A 15882-nucleotide genomic window follows, 5' to 3' on the forward strand; every position below is an offset into this window, starting at 1 on the left:
CTGAAATTTGGTTTCAGATGTGAGCACAAGTAAACACACAGGTGGGAGATGCAACAATATTCAAATTGTAATTTAAAAGAGAGTTTATATTTTGCAACTATAATGCGATGTATAATAATTAATGCTGACCCCAGGCTTTGCCTTTCTACTTTCTGCCTAATTCATTTATGCATATCTTGAGTTGCTGCATGGCATATGGATTAGACAGATTTTTTAAAACACACACACACACACACACACACACCACCCTGAAACTTCAAGTAAAGCTTTTAAAATATGACTTTTCTTTCCTAGATAACCTCAAGCTTTTTAACAGTCTTCTAGTCTTCTAGCAGGAAAGACCAGATCTCATATGTTGAGGCATGTTTGAAGTGTAAATTGCAAATTCAATTAAGTACATTTTGAAACTCTGGAATTAATGTTGAAAACAGATCCAGTAAAATCTACACTTGGCCAATGCTTGCTAAAAAAATTGATGTGTCTGCAATTTCTCACAATAAGCATATTGATCTGATTGCTGTTGAATGATCACATGATTCCATAAACTGCTTGTTCTTTTTTCAATGGAAAATAGCGGGACTGACTCAGTAATACAGTTGCAGCAAAAAAAAATCATTGTGATAGTTTCCAGACTGGCACAAATCAATAAGAATTATTGATCTTAGTATGCAAAGATTTAATGATCTTCTCTAAGCTCTAATATTTAAGTTTTAGAGCCAAGATTTAGAACCATCATGAAGATAATTGCTATGACAACTCTCATTCTACAGCGACTGAAGTTAGAATCCTATCATAATGGACAAAGTAATGCTCTTTCAACAAAGAGCTACAAAACAAATGTTTCTCCCTAAATCATCTCTTATGGAGTAAGTCAACTAAAATGTAGAATTTCCTTTACAGCTACATAATTTTAAAAACTAATCATATTTAATAGATTATGTACTGACTTTAATATTTTAAAGAACAAAGAACAAATGCAATATAATTGCTGAGAGTAAATCCTAAAGACGTAAAAAAATATGAACCCAAATGCTATAAATACTTGTATAATATTCAGAATTCCATTCATATCTTTGTATGCATAGAGATACACTTTCAAAGAATGTCAAGATCAATTTCAAGTGTCAGAAACCTTTTAAATGGAGGAGTAAATTTAAAAAAAAAAAAATCATAAAAATGGTAAAAGAAAAGATGTGGACCTGATCAGAGTTGACTACTTTTTAAAGAGGCTCTGTGTTCTTAAAGTATATTAGAGTATATTATATTAGCTTTGATATTCTGAAGGAGAGGCCGGGGATGAGATGAGGAGAGATATCCATTACTGAAGAAATATACCAAAAATATGACTTAGGTAAAAGAATTATCTCTCTAACCCATTTGTTAAGGGGTAGCTCAGCTAATTTGTTTTCCCTAGTAACATTTTATAATCTAAATATTTTGCTCAATAAGGGGCTCCCATTTGTGTCAAGAGAATCCCTGGATCCCATTCCTATCACCTTGCATAAAACTCAGCACACAACAATCGTGGTAGTACAATTAGATTAGTTTTCCCAACAACCTCAATAGAGTTTTCAAAGGCACATAAGAGGAAATGATTGATATAAATGGACACTGTGTCACAACATGATCCATCATTGTATTAAGTATCTGAGGAAAAGACTGTTCACCTAAATACAAAGTTTACCGGCAACAATGGATTAACTAGAAAAAGATGTAGCTTAAGTACTTGTTGGCTAAACAAACATTTTTACAAGCAATTAATACTGGGTTAAGAAAAATAGCAAATGACAGAATACAGAAAGGCTATTGACCCACATAATTAAATATTTGTGTTACTTAATTTTGTTTTGTATTTATTTATACAAAAAACATAAAGGGGTACTGCAACAATTATACACCTTTATATAATACATTTTGAAAAAGTAACAACAACAAGGAGATGATTACATACAATCTGTAATGATAATTCCGTTATTTGAATGTTTAAGGCTGCAATCCTATACATCTTTGCCCAGGAGTAAGTTCCATTGAAATCAATAGGATTTACTTCTGAGTAGACATGCACAGAATTGCACTATATATTACTTAAACACAGTTAAATATTTTCATTAGCTTTAACAAATCTATGGTCAATGTTACAATGAGAAAACATTCTGGTTTGGCAAAGCTGAACCAATTAACTTTTAAAATAATAATACAAAGATCAGATATCATAAGATTAAAAAAGTAAATTTCACCAAACACATTCTACGTATTATTCACAGTACATGCAATGCCTTCCTCACATGTAACTGACTAAATTATGAAGGATTCTAAAACTTACCAAACATTATATTCTGTGCTTGAAAATAATTTTTTTAAAAGATACCAGTCTACAAGTCTTCTTGCTCAGAATAACTTTTCGGGGACAAAAAGTGTACATCAAAATTGTTAAAAGTATTCCACTCCACATGGCAAAGTTTTGGTGCAGCTCCCACTTGTAACAGATGGAATGACGATGGCCATGATAATCAACCATGAAGTGCAGTGTGGGGAGAAGGATTTTCAATGTCAGGCCTGCACTGTCAGAATGTATGCTGTATTTCAGGGGTCTCCAATCTTTTTGAACACATGGGTGATGTGTGCCGGGGGGGGGGGGGGATTTCCGGCTTGCTGACGTGCCCTATTGTCTATGCTTGCTACATGCAAGGCAGAGAGGTCTCCATGGCGTTTGAAGCAGACACCAGACAGGTCAATCAACAAACAGCTTGTGCAAGCATTACTTGCTTAAGTCACATGAAGGGTTAAAAACCTGGAGCTTGTATGAGCAATCTGTAACCAATTAGATGCAAGTATACTGGCAGAGCTAACCAATAGAAAAGTAAATGTATTTTTGAATTTGGAGACTATATAAGCATGATACATGCTGAGGTGTGCGTGCTTGCTTTGCGAACGAATGCCCCTTTCTGCACAGATCGAGAAAATAAAATTAAGTTGGATCCTCCACCCCTGTGTGCTTTATTGGACTTAGCACACCGGGCAATGGAGGACATTTGGAGGACAACATGGGCACATTTGGGGATTTGAGAAACTGCTGTGGGCACTACCATAAAATGTAAAGTTTCTCCCACTGAGGATGTGGCTAGTCACATAATGGCTGCCATGGGGGCCTGGCTATTAAAAGGAAGCTAAAGAGGTGGTAGTGGGGGAGAGAAATAGTGAGGCTAGAGATTGGGAGGGAGGGGAAACAGCAAGGCAAAGGGCTAGAGGGGCATGAGAAAGCAAAGCTAGAGGTTAGGAAGGGAGAGAGAGATGGCTGCACTAACATTTTCCAAGGCCTTTCTTAAAACATTTTTAAAGGAGGCAGGGAAATGAGAGGTTTGTGGGCCATGGTTCCTTTGGGTGCTGCATTGGGGACCCCTGCCGTATTTCTTACTGAAAAATCAAAGTTCGAAGAAATATAAAATATAGTGATCTAAAGCCTATAGACGTACGGGATTACTCGATTCGGGATGTGTTGAATCATCTGAGGAAGTAATTCAAATTGTCTGTGTGGTGAGGAATAGTACCAGAGTAGTAAAGAAGATCATCTCAGTTAATCCTAGAGCAATGAGAGAGCCAGTGTGGTGTAGTGGTTAGAGTGTTGGATTATGAGTCGGGATATCTCAGTTCTACTCCCCACTCAGCCATGGAAGCTCACAGGATAAGCTCAGTGGGTGACTTTGGTCACGTCACAGACCATGAGCCCAACCTACCTCACAGAGTCGTTGTTGTGAGAATAAAATGGAGAACAGGAGTGTTTGGGTTCCTTGGATGCAAAAATACAGTAAGTAAGTAAGTAAATAAATAATATAAAGGTCAAATCTGAAACTTAGAGCCCAAAATATTCACTGTGGAGTCCTACAAAAAATGAGTTAAGCTGTGCTTATTTGGAAGAAAGTTCCACTGAAATCATTAGGACTTATTTCTGAGTAAACATGAATAGGATTGAGCAGCATTCATTGCAAATCCAGCAATGAAAATAACCTGGCTTCCTTCCCATTACAGAATTTTAAAAGACAGGTTTGCCCACAGCATGGCACACCATCACTATTTATGGTCCAGTGCGCCATACCAAGAACATTGCCTATTATTAACATGTCCTTTTCTAAGAGTTCTGCTTCCAGCTAGGCTACTGTGGCCTCTGCAATAGCCAACTTTACCATTTAAGAGAACCCATAATGAGCTGCCTTAAAACAGGTTTATGCCATGTCATAAGAATAAGCCTAATTTTGTATCTTGAAATAGAAACACAGCACACAGGACTGAAAACCTGTGTGAGTTATTTATGGCATTTCAGTCCAAAGCACAGAATAAACAAGGGATCTGTTATTGGGAATTACTAAGCAGTGAGCAAAGGACTGTTTATTCAGATATGTAACTGGAAATTTCAAGCCATTTCTGAGTTGTATTCACTAAGCAAACTAGGTGAAACTTCAGATATATTCATGAAATTGTAGGATCATAACGGGACGATTTCGATTAAACAAACAGTAGAGGTCAAAAGAGTGAAGCTTCCTGCCCCAGCACCAACCTTTAAAGGCGCTTCATGAGGCTGCTTATTGTTATTGTTTTTACTGAAAACGTAGGGAGTCTGATCACAGATCTCCTATATCATGTCTAGTTTGGCCCTTATAATATCTTAGAGACAAAAGACATTTTTGTTCATTTCTGTCAATGCATGAATACCCCGCCCCAAAAGAAAAAGAAAAGGTCAGCCAGACAAAAACGAGGTAATATGTTAAATGAACTACTGATTTTTGCGTGTGTGTGTTTGTTTGTGTGTGTGTGTGTGTGTGTGTGTGTGTGTATGTATAAATATATATAAAGTAGCTGAGCAAGGGCTCAATCTAGATCAAGCACATGGGGTTGGGGTAAGGGTGTTTAATCCGCCTGCTGTGCCTATAACCCTCTCTCAGAAACTGCTATTTGTCGCAGAAGGGAAGCCACTATTCATGCCTATAGCTGCATCCTTACCAGGGCAGATGGGCTCTGTGATCATGGAGTAAAATGCCTGAGATAACTTGACTTTGGACTCCCTACTAGGTCCAGTAGAAATTTTATAATAATCCAATCAATGCAAGACTAACAGTGCAATCCTATACATTTCTATTCAGAGATAAGTGCCATTTAATTCAATGGCACTTACTCCCAGGCAAGTTTATTTATCTTTTTATTTATTGCATTTCTATACCGCCCAATAGCCGAAGCTCTCTGGGCAGTTTGTATACGATTGTGCCCTAATTGTGCATTTTATAATGCTTAACCTCTGAAAACAAGTATTTTCCCCCTGTTGTTCTTTTTCACACAAAGAAGTCTGTAACTCCACTTGTATAATAGATGGTCATGATTTTGTTTTAAAATATTTTAAGTGTAGATTTTAACATGTTTGCTTGTTACTAAATTAGGATTTCATTTAAAACTTTCATTTCTAAAGAGTTACTATAACTGATTTTTTAAAGTTTTATTTTATTTTATTTTATTTATTTATTTTTTAAAGATTGCCCTGATTTATTGGAACGTTAATCTAACTTGGATTCTATGGGATCTTTACCTAACTCATATGTTACATATTTAAAACTTGCCCTAAAGCAGGATAGGATGAGATAAAAATCTAAATGAGTAAAAGCAGAACCATAGAGTTCATTCTTGTTTAAGTTCCTTCTAATGATTAACTTTTCAGTTGTGCAATACCAAAAAGTTGAAAACACTAGTTTAGTCAGTTATTAAGAATTCCTTTTTAGTTCAGAAAAAAATCAAGACATTCACTAAGAAGACACATTATTTTTAATTTCAAAATGCAGGGAAGGTAGAATACCTGTTTAGGTTTTTTCGTTAAGCAACTAACTGTTAATTTGGAAGTTAAATCCATAAACTAACTGGCATATGGGGGAAAATGCTAACAAAGGGAAAAACTGAGTTTTGCTATCCAGGACAAAAAAATATGAAGATACCCATAATTGAAACATGTCATGCAAATCTGGGAAGCCCAGAAGGCACTTTGAGGCAGAAATCCAGCCAGGCTTTGGTTTTGGGGTGGGACAACGTGGAGACTGTTCACAAGCTGATATACATTTATAGACCACATGGGCCAGCTTGCACCCGGTTTCTTTAATACATTCACTCAATAATGCAATCAAAGTTGAGTGTTTGCTCCTTTTAAGGCAACTCGCAACTCAAGTACAAAAAACAGAGTTAGAGGTTCGGCAATTCACAGCTGCACCTACAGTGTGCTTTTCAGAAGTATACCCAACCAAGAGACCAGACCGTTCAGGACATTGTGATTCTGAAATGTCTGTCCCTCACCATGCCTAGCCACCCACCAAGAACCAGCTGGTTCTTTTAAAAAAAAGAAAAGAAAGAGACATTATCCTGAACGTTAGAACTCTAGAAATTGTTTCAAAAACAGTTCTATACCATGCTTTTCATCATAAAGGGCTAGCTCATCTTCAGCATCACCGAATTACCACCTTTAAAGAAAAAGAAGGTAACAGAAGACCCTAATCTCCATTCTCCCCCTTTGTGCACAAACCTGCATTCAAAACAGGCAAGTGTGCATGCAACATATTCATTATGAACAACACAAAATGGACCATAATCCATCTACAAATGACCAGAGGATATTTGCTGAGTACAATTATCCAGTCTCCAGGTCTCTATCTTTGTTTCCTTCCCAACAAACCGCACTGCAAAGAATATGTCAACGCAGCCCATCAAACATCCTGTATTATAATGGACATTCCATATTATGGAAGACCACAGTTCTGCAGCCTTATTATTGAAATTAGAACTGGTAATCCAAACGTCAGGGATGCGGAGGTGCAGAAAATAACATGCTCTTCACTTTGTAGACTGTTTATGGCTCTTAATCCATTGACATTGACAGCAAAATTTGAAACTGATTTTTGTCATGAGCCCTAGACTATTTTAAGCAAGTTCCGGAAGCATGAAGTATTTTGGAGGCTCTGAGATACTTCTAGACTGCTGGCAGACTGGGTTTGGGTGGAAGAAGGGACAAATGCAATTTGATTTCAACAAGGCTGCTTAACTGAAAAGCAGGCAAGAAAAAGCATCAATGCCACAAGACCATTGTCTATTTCCTACAAAGCCTGAGATAAAACCTCTTTGCAGAGAGGGTTGGATTAGCCTTTTCTGGATATGAGAAATTCACCCTGCATCCAGAAAATCAGGCAATGTACAAATTGTTGTTTATTCGTTCAGTCGTTTCCGACTCTTCGTGACTTCATGGACCAGCCCACGCCAGAGCTTTCTGTCGGCTGTCGACAATGTACAAATACAGTGATTAAAATTTAAAATAAAAAATGGTTTGTGTCTTAGGCATGCTAGCACTGTAGTGAAAACTTCAAAGCATCCTCATAGCTATGTGCATGGTTCTTCCCCATGTGTGCATACATTTCAGTGATAGAGTTCATGCACAAATCCTAGTAACAGCTTCTCAGAATTTTGTACATTCTTTCCCTCTTAATTCCTTACATATCTGATATTTGGGGTATGTAGGGATGTAGAAGGAAATGTGTTTTAATTCAAAAGGCTTTTAAATATGCTCTCATGTATGACCGTAAGTAGTAAAATAAAATGATACGGTATAAAAAACAAGAAAATGGTATTGGTCTATTAAACAAGAAAGTTAAAAATTGTTTAAGAATTCTGTATTAACTCATCTTCAGTACTGTCAGTAAATTGTAATGGACCAGTTATATTCAGACATCTAGCTACCTAACAAAAGTTTATTTTACAGAAAAGCATTTCACTTTATGTAATGTCAACATGTCCTGTAAAAAGATGGTTTGGGTACAAACTTGACGATCAAATCTGTTACTTTGGTGGCAAGGTAACCTGTTCTTCATTAATATTCATAAAGAGTTGATATCTCTTTTTCCCCAACAGCAGAAAAAAGACAAAGACAGCTCAACAAGCAAACAAGATGGCAGTCAATTACCATAGCAGACCACAGGGATCAACCAAATAGTATTCTGCCTTTGTCTGGGGCTCACCTGTCTAGTCTCATTCCCTGACCCAGAAATCACACACACCCATCCTATGCCAACTCTTGTTCTTCCATATGAATCATCCTATAGCCTTACATGGGGCCTGTTCAGACGACACCAAGTTCTGTAGTTAGTGAAACTGTAGTTTCTAGCACTAACCACAAGCTGTGCTGTCACATGCAACACTTTAAGCCATGGTTAGAGCCGCTAACCCTGCTGCAGACAATCTAACTGTGGTTAGTGAATGAGCAGAGTTTAGCAAAACGCATTGCAGAAGACACCTTAAACCCTGCTGCTTAACCAAAAGACTTAACCAGCAGGGTTTAAGGTGTCTTCTGAACAGGCCCAATGAATCCAGAAAGAATGGTTAACACAAAGGTAATACAATATATTACTGTGTCATTGCCCATGAAAATAACTGATGTGGATCAGTCAAAGGACAATGTGGCTCCAACAGCTACCTACCTCCCCAGCACTCTTACACTGGAAGAACAGCAATTTCATTTTCTCTCAGGAGCTGAAATTGAAGTAGATAACCTTGGTGGTAAGAGTCTCCTTTCATCATATGCCCTTGAAGAATCAGACCCAAGTTAAAGGATTGTTGAGAAAAGTGGAGTGCATATCACAAGAAAACCATAAGCAAAATTTTCCAGAGGGCAGCCATGGTAGTCTGTTGCAGCAAAAACCACAAAGAGTCCCGTGGTACGTTAAAGACTAAAAAATCATTCTCACCTAAGTTTTCATGAAAGCTTATGCCAGAACAATCTGTAAGTCCTTAAGAGTGCAATCCTATGCCCTGCTAGCAAAAGCCAGACAAGGAAAGAGGAAGACAGAGAAGAATTTGTGTCGGGTTCCCAATTTAAAATGCAAAAAACAGCTAGACAACCCTCTGAGGCCATTTAGCTGACTTACCTTTCAGTGGGGAGAGGAAAGAAGAACCCATAGGATATTTAAGGAGGATAAAAGCTCCCTCCATAAAAGTGCAGTGGTTGATTAAAACAGAATCAGAGAGGTTTGTGTGTGTTTATGTGGGTGCATGGTTTGAGGGGGGAAATTAAAAAAAATCATTAAAAAATCAACAGATGAAGGGATCTCGTTCAAACTTGGCATGCCTAAAGCCCTACTTAAGACCTATCATAATTCCAGGTTTCATCTCTTTATCTTCAAAGAGGAGGGAGCTATAAGCATTTCAGTTACATCCATCACACTGGCTGATGGGTCTGGGATTTTCCACGGTTACCTACAAAGTTTTTTATTGTTTCGTTGGGACTTTGGCTGGGAAGAACGGGTGTGGTGATCCTATGTTGTTAAGTGTTATTATTTGGGGTTGGGAAAGGGGGACACCAAAGGGGTGGGGCAGGCTTGGCAATGCTTTTCCAACAAGGCATGGGGAAAAGAGTGTGTGAAAGTTGGAAAGCTGCCTTGACGTTAAGCAAAGAGGTGATGAAGAAAGTCACCCCTGTGCTGTCAGGAGGACTCTGTGCCTGTCTTAAAGTCCTCCTCACTCTCCCTCCTCCAGTGCTTCCCAAACACTTTGGGGACTTCCATGACATATAGAAGTCCTGCCTGGTAATCCCCAAACTTTAACCACTGTGGTCACTCTGATGCTGGGAAGGCTCTGTATAAATAAATAAATCAGGTCCAGAGTGGAGGCGCCCATGTCCATCACCCAACAAGAACCAATGAACTGGAGGGGAAGGAGAAGGGGTGGGGTGGGGCAGGTGCAAAGCGGGAGAGCAAATGTAACCCCTATGGAGTAGATGGTTTAATCCCTTGGGTGGGGCTCTCACTCAGAGGGAGGGCTGGCGAAAAAACAAGTAAAAAAGAGAACCAGTTGTTCTGCTGAAAGATTGCTGTTTAATTATGGGCTCTTATCACCTTTTATAAGGGCTAATACTTTGAACTACAATGTTGAGTTACTGACTGGGAGTGCCCTGTGAAATTAAAGTTAAGAAAAATCTACAAAAGGGACTTCTGAAATACTTAGCACCTGGAGATACAGAATCACGTGGGACTCGGTTACAAGCAAGAGATCCATATTTTTGTTTGCTTGTTTGCACATAGAAGGCCAATTTGTGGCATATTTCTGTAAACTGATGTTTATTAAAGGCATATTTTGTTCAAGTTGTATTTTTTTTTGCAAGTTTATTCTAATTAAGCCCCATAGAACATACAAGTAGAAGTTACGCAAACAAGTGAAAAGAGAGTATAGCGACAATCGTGAAAGGGACCAGCGCTTGCCCCGCTAATGAAATGGAAGTCAAAATTGAGGGTGCATATCAGGAGAAAGAATTAGGTGTGCTAGAGCTCTCAGGCATTCCAAAATAAAAATGTTCACCCTTTTTTTTTTTTAACGTATGATCTGGAAACTTTATACAAAAGTAAAAATGCTACACTGTGCACTGTAATAGAACATCTGATTTGGACAAATAAAGATGTGAAGTAAAGAGAAACCCTTGTTACATTAAGTGTGCATGAGCGCATTTAGAGCCTCAAACTGCAAGGCTGTATCGGGCTGTTCTCAACTCCACAAAGCACAGAATACTTGTTCTTCAAACTCAACCTTCTTTCCAAGTAGCAAGACATGAGCAATCTCCTTCTCCACTAGGATATAATGCACCAGCAGCTGGAATAGTAGAGTCAGTTGGAACACTATAGAAAGAATGAGGAGTCTCAGCAAATTCCCCCCATCCACCCACCCCGCACCTGTTGCCTTTATTTCAACACTTCACCTGCCCTTCCCAGTCTTTCTACCCCCTCTTCTCCCATTTATGAGAAAATATTTTCATGGCTCTGCTTAATCAAAGTCAGGACAATTTCTTGGCAAACCTGAAGCACAAAAATCCAGTCCTGCTTTCAAGCGCTGAAATGAAGCGGGAGGGGGAGGGGGGAGGGAGATGAACATTTGCCTTTCCATAACGAATGGCCCAATCCCGTGCAAGCTGAACTTGCTGAACCACAAGCAAATAGAGTGGGAACACTTAGGACTAAGTTGATTTCATGCCTGTGACTTCAGTGGGAGGTAGGTGGTTTTTCAACCAGCATGTGCTAGCACTGGGAAACATGAAAGCAACTTCATAACTAGGATCCTGCTTTCTTTGGGGAAATGTATTTATTTATACAGACTTTTGAAGCCATCCAATCTCAAAAATTCTCTTTTGGTACCAACAAGTTTAAAAGCACACCAAAAGTTTAAAAGCACACCAAATACCCCAATGTAATTAAAAAAAAAACCCATGTAAATCCATTGACATCATGAATTTCCTTCACTGAATGCCACACTGAACAAGATCTTACGAAACATCTGAAGCATGCTTAGCTTCAGGATATATTGATATTGTCCTCAAGCTCAACTTCGTGTTATTTCTTGTGGTCTGCATGATTTCAGTTGTCAATTGGGTGAACTGGATTCTTCATAAAATACTTCACTTTTTTAAGCGTTTCAGTTAAAAACAGAACTTTCCTAGATCTTTCTCCCAAACATGTTTGTGTTCCTCTATTTTATTTCTTGTAAGCAATTCAGACAATATGTCAGCAGCCCAGACATGTTGTTGTTTAAACTGCCCACACAAGCGATCTCACATGTGAGAAGCATAACATCAGGATCCCAAACTCACACTGTAATCATACTTTCTCAGCTATGAGAAGAAAAAATGGCATTAGTGGTACATAGTTAACCACTTATATTAAAACTAAAGTATTATCAAATTCTTTGATTTAGGAACCAGCATGAAGCACTCCAAAAGTATCTGGCTCACGTCTTTCCTGGTGTTTGAGAAATAGTTGCCTAGGACACAATCTTTTCTTCTTATATGGAAAAACTCAATTTAAATGCTTGAATTTATTAACAATGCAATGCTATATGTCTACTAATAAGTTAGTCCCAGTGAGTTCAATAGGTCTTACACCCAGGTAAATTGGAATAAGATTCCAGTGTTTTACCTTTCCGGTGTAAAGTTAGAGACGATTTTTTTTATCCTAGAGCATGGCTTAAAACCTATAGTATCAAACATATTTTTATTTGCATTGCCATATACATGTTTGTCCAAATCTAAATATACTTAAGCAGACATATAAATTTGTTTCTATGATATTAATATAGTATTGAAAGAAGAAACAAGTATGTGATGTTATAACCCTCCAAAATAAATAATTTCAGATTCCAATGATTTCAATTCAGAAGTAGTTTGAGACACTCAATTGCTCTGGGAAAGAAAGTTGTTTTAAGGTAGTCTTTTGTGTATTTTATTGCCTGTAACATAACTGCATTTCTACACTGTTCTGTATTCAAAACCAAAAGAAAATACTGTTATTTTCTGCCACTTTGGGAACATTCCTTCCTTCCCCTCTTATTGTCTTTTCAGGAATTCAAATATAACCATTAATATTCAATAGAAGAAGCCTATGTCTGAGACAGGACTGCCATTTGTATATGACTCCTACATCTGACTCCTTATCCATGCAAATTATTTTGCAAGACATAATGAGTGGTCCCCACACCTCCTAGGTTGATACTCAAATTCACGAAAAATCTTCTAGTCACTGTTACGTGCTCTCTCATTCTCTCTCTCTCTCTCTCTCTCTCTCTCTCTCTCTGAAAGTTATTCAGGTTTGGCTCTAATACAGGGCACACCTTACGTGAGCAGTTCGTAACGGTTTTGAAGATAGGTGAGCAGCTCTTTGGAAACCAAAACTTATGTGAGAGGCATATGTGATAGGAAAAGGGAATAAATAAAGCATCCTAACAGTGTCAACAAACTGATGGAACAGGTATTAAATAATAGCAAACAAACTCCCTCCCAAAAATGAGGGAGTGAGGGGAGACCAGAGAGGCTGGAGCATGGAAAGGAGAAAGTTACAGAACTTGCTTAAAATGTCCATTGTTGAACACAATGGTCTTGAATACCCAGATGTCCACAGTTGCATTTCTCCAATAGACCTCATGATGGCATCGAAGACTCTTGGGGCACCTTAGGACTAACAAATGTATTATGACATAACCCTTCATGGACTAGAGTCTACTTTATCTGACAAAGTTGACTCTAATCCATAGAAGCTTATGGCATAATACATTTGTTAGTCTTTAAAGTGTCACAAGACTCTTTGTGTCTGTTACAAAAGACTAACACCGCTACCCTTCTGGAAATTCTTACAATGACATCAGTTTCAAACAAGTTTCTTTTTTAAAGAATCCAACCATTTTAGTCACTACTTACTGTCTAATAATCAAATGACTCTGTATTGAGTCATAGTATTCAGTAACAGCAGATGACACATTTCAGGGGATTTAAGATTTTAATGACTGCACAAATTCAACTACACTTTGCAAAGAACTTGCTTTGGAGCAGACCCACAGTGTTACTGCTCTAGAGTAAACATGGTTTATGCATAAACACTAGGTTTTTAATAGCATGTTAGAAGTAACTGTTAAATGTTATCCTAACTCAATTCAAAGAACTACCATTACAAGGCCTGGTCCAACTTTTTAGTTACAGCTACAGCTACAGATAAACAAAATAATGCTTCTGCTTGTCCTTGGGTTTTTCATTCATACGTAACAAATTAAAGGGCAAGTAGCTAAGTACTTTGGTGGGAACACAGGGAGGAGAGAAAACATGCTGCTAGAATCTGAAATCTCCACTAAGTGTCATGTTGAGGAAAACAGGAATCCAGCTTTATTTTCCAACTTGCTGATGTCACCAAGAAGCTATTTTTATTGTTTAACAGAATTTATGGAGGTAATTAATTCAGAACATGTGTGCTTCAGTATTCGTTTAAAAAAACTTGATTTGCCCCAGCTTAATTTTCTGCCTTTCCATACAAAATTTCACACACATTCTCTCCCACTTTCCTCATGGGAAACAGACTAATTAAGTAAGATAAGATAAACACTAACGTTGGCTACTGTAGTCTTCCCCACCCCATCTGCCTTGATTCTGTGTGTCAAGTGTCTCTTGCTCCATCACCTTGCTGTCCCAATACAGATACATCATATTTTATGTCTTTTCTCTCTAAGATTCCAAAAATAGTATGCGAGCATACATCCCACTGTGCATTCTTCGGTTTTCCCTCACTAGTGAGCAGGTGTTTTCTGCCTTATTCCATTTCCTCCACAACTCAACAATACCCTAAAGACAACCTCAGTGTCCCAAAGTGATTGTTTCCTAACTGAGTCCCTCACCCATGCAACTCATGAAGCATTTGCAGATGGCTCTAATGGAACATAAAGTTCAGCACGTCCAACATTATCACCTGTGGGTGTTTCAGTGTGGGCGCAGAGCTGATGGGGCTGGCACAGCACCAATGAGCATTGCGCACTGCTAACATCCAGCAGTGATGGGAGGAATTTTCTAGGGCTGCAGCATCTGAACAAAAATGTGAAAAATGTTTATTTGAGCAGTGAAGATATAAGGTCTTAGAAAAAGCCGTAATGGTGCTAAAAGACAGCACCAAAGGGAGGAGAGAGTTATGTACACTGGGTTAGATCCAGTCTTAATCATACTAAGAGCAGACCTATTGAAATCTATGGGACAAGTCAGACATGACCAACTTAAATCCCACAAATGTCAATGGTTACTCAAAGTATGAGTATGTCTGGATCCAGCCCAGTGACTGCTTCTTGAAACAACAATTCTACCCAAGATTCTGGTGGAAGGCATTTTTTAAATTATGACAAAGGTGAAAAAGTAGTTTTGGTAGCTACATATTAGAGATATTAGTAAGTGAAAGTTTTTCTATGTTAGTGTACAAAAAGAAAACTATAAAATCTGTAAAATATATTGCAATTTTCAAATGAACACAAATTGTAAAGGTTACAAAAATCTATAAATGCAGAAGACTTGTTACAAAAAAGGGAGGAATGAGTGTGAAATACAAGAGTAACGTTTAACAATAAATGAAGACAATTACAGTAAATGCAGTAAAAAAAATTAGAAGGAGTAAATATTTTATCAAACAAAAATTCTTTGGTAAAAATATCTTGGTTTTGGCTGTTGGTTTTTAAAGATATTATTATTATTATTATTATTATTATTATTATTATTATTATTATTATTTTGCATAATGCTGTTGTAATTTAACTCAGTATATTGAAATATAGAGATTGGAAAAACTAAGTACTCCACCTACATAGGAGTAAGTACTATTGAATTCAACAGGGCTTGCTTCTGAGTAAGATACGTATATTTATTTATTTATTACATTTCTATACTACACAATAGCTAAAGCTCTTTAGGCAGTTCACAACAATTAAAACGATAAAATACAACATGATAAAATACAATATAAAAATTTAAAACTACAGTATCAAGTAAAGATATAAACAGTAAACAATCAAAATATAACCTTGCAGCAAGGCAACGATTTAAAATACAGTAACCGATTTAAAACAACAGAAACTGAAAGACTAAAATATACTAAAAAAAAAAGAGACTACATACTATTGCATGATAAGATGGAAAACTCAAAAGCGGAAGTTGTATTGTGCATAGATTTGTAGACCTGAACATGGATTTGTAGAGTTGAACACAGTACAAAACCTGAGACAAATAAGGTTTCTGTGGAGATTATGATGTTGGAGTTTATCTTCCCACAATATTCCCCAAATCATCTTCTTCCTTTTCTCTAACATTTCATTTCATAAATGTTAGAGAAACCAAAACTTTCCTTTGTCTATTTTCGGGGAGAATTATGGCCACAGGATTAGACCCTGGTACTAATTATCATAAACATTTCTATGAAATTACTTACACCCGGCTATTAAAACCGGCAGAGTATTCAAAACTGAAATAAATATTGTTACTTCAACGGGGTAGCAAAATTCCTGGTCTCTGTCTGTCTTCCTTTATTTCTCCCA

This window comes from Elgaria multicarinata, chromosome 5 (genome assembly GCF_023053635.1).
Source record: "Elgaria multicarinata webbii isolate HBS135686 ecotype San Diego chromosome 5, rElgMul1.1.pri, whole genome shotgun sequence".
Classification (NCBI taxonomy): domain Eukaryota; kingdom Metazoa; phylum Chordata; class Lepidosauria; order Squamata; family Anguidae; genus Elgaria; species Elgaria multicarinata.